At 44.3% G+C, this 2195-nt stretch overlaps 1 pseudogene; it reads left to right on the top strand.

Annotated features, from left to right (window-relative positions):
- The first annotated feature begins 209 nt into the window (after positions 1-209).
- Positions 210-1427, top strand: LOC147437860 (high-affinity nitrate transporter 2.1-like; annotated as a pseudogene).
- Positions 1428-2195: the final 768 nt, after the last annotated feature.

Genomic DNA, 2195 nt, shown 5'->3' on the forward strand with positions numbered 1-2195 from the left:
AGTCTCCTCTTGGCATGTGGGCTATTTGCCTGAATACGAACTCTTTTTAAGCGGTCTCCATTAATCTATTTCTTTTTCAAAATCTAGCTCTCGCTATGGTTTACAGAGACAATGTGTGTGTGTGTGTGTGAAACACTTACTTGCACACATCCCTTTTAATAGAGTGGGAAATCGCCCCCCCAAATCCAAATTTTCTTGCCCGCGTCGATTCTAAGAACAAGGCCAAGAAAATCAAGCTCTGGTCTTTTGCACCCCTGCATATGCGCACATTCCGCCTGTCTTGGATCTCCTTCTTCACTTGCTTTGTCTCCACCTTTGTCGTTGCCCCCCTTCTGCCAGTGATTCGTGACTACCTTGACCTCAACAAGCACAACATAGGCCATGCCGGAATTGCTTCACTGTCGAGACCTACCACGTCACGTCTGCTCATGGGTGCTCTGTGCGATCTCGTTGGCCCGAGGTATGGGTGTGCATTCATCGTCATTCTCTGCTCGCCCATCAATTTTTTGCATGGCGTCAGTGTCCACGTCCAACGGATTTCTTCTGTCTAGTTTCTTCATTGGATTCTCGCTCGCCACTTTTGTCTCCTGCGACGAGTATTGGGTGAGCTCCTTCTTCAATGTGGAGATTGCGGGGTCGGTAAAAGGCATCACGGCGGGATGGGGAAATTTGGGTGGGGGAGCTACACAGCTGATCATGTCCCTTGTATACAACCTTATTTGTGGCCACATTGGATCCCCTAACTTCATGGCATGGTGCCTCTTCTTCTTCGTGGCGGGGATCATGCACATCATAATGGGCCTCACAGTCCTCCTCATTGGTCAGGATTTACCTGATGGAAACTTCAAGGAGCTAAAGAGCAAGGGAGCTCAAGTCAAAGCTAGCATCTCTAAGGTAATATTTTGCAAAAATATCTAAACTTCTCTATGTTTTTACGGCAAATAAAGCTGAGATGAGCTTTACTTATAAAATGGCAATGGATGTAGGTCTTTCTACATGCTGTTACAAACTATAGAACCTGGATCTTTGCCCTCTCCTACGGCTACTGCTTCGGTGTCGAGCTAACCATGGACAATCTGATAGGCCAGTACTTCTATGACAGATTCAATCTGAATCTTCATATCGCTGAAATCATTGCTTCTTTGTTCGGTATGGTGAATTTGGTGACTCGCCCCTTTGGCGGCATCTTGTCGAACTAGGCGGCTCGCTGCTATGGCATGCCCGGATGCCTATGGACATTGTGGATTGTGAAAACCTTGGGTGGACTGCCGTGTATTGCACTCAGACTAATTGGAAATTTTTCAGGATCCATAGCCATGATGATCATCTTCTCCATTTTTGTGGAGGCCAAAGCAGGGCTGACATTTGGCATCATTCCCTTCATCTCCTGTAGGTTTGTACGCTGTCATGAATACCTTGATTCTTGAAGTATCAATTAGTTGAATATTAAGCACTATTCTGCACAAGTAGGGTGGAACTTAGAAGGCCATCCATAATTTAAGTTTGGTTGTTGAAGGAGCAAGGGTCTAAGGGACCTACTTGTACTTTCTTGTGACTTTCTCACTTGAAAAACAAGGTGAAAAGTTAAAACTTGAAAGTCACTATGGCCTGCATGAGGAATAGTCTGTGTCCCTCTTTACAACATAGGAGAACAAGGTCAACTATTTCTCACATTGGCCTACATATACAAAAGATAATTCTTAGTATGATAAGGATGTGGTCACATGGATCATAGTTATCAGTAAGATGTTGCATCTTATTGATGTAACTATGCTGATGTATTGATGCAACCATGCCAACATCAGCATAGTTACAATACGCCTTGCATAGTTTCATGTAAGACAAATAACTGGTGCACTTGTGACCATGCATGAGACTAGCTATTTTAAGTAACATCGTGTGACCGCTCCCTAAGACACATTTAGCATACCTTGGTAGAGATGCCATTTGATTAGAATATCTCAATGGAGAGTTGATGCACACAATTATATGGAGACTACCCGCTATGGAGACGACCCGCTCACGTGCTTCATCCTGTAGACAGCGAGAGAGAAAGACAAACAGTGGTGAGCCAGTTGCACTGCAGCTTTTTTGATTATGCATCCTGCCTGCAATTTGTGCAAAATTTCAGCATGTATGGTTCAAGCATGTCCGTTTTGTTTGCATGGTTGCTTTGGGCCTATAAACTTCTTGGA

This window comes from Adiantum capillus-veneris, chromosome 17 (genome assembly GCF_014529385.1).
Source record: "Adiantum capillus-veneris isolate H3 chromosome 17, ASM1452938v2, whole genome shotgun sequence".
Lineage (NCBI taxonomy): Eukaryota > Viridiplantae > Streptophyta > Polypodiopsida > Polypodiales > Pteridaceae > Adiantum > Adiantum capillus-veneris.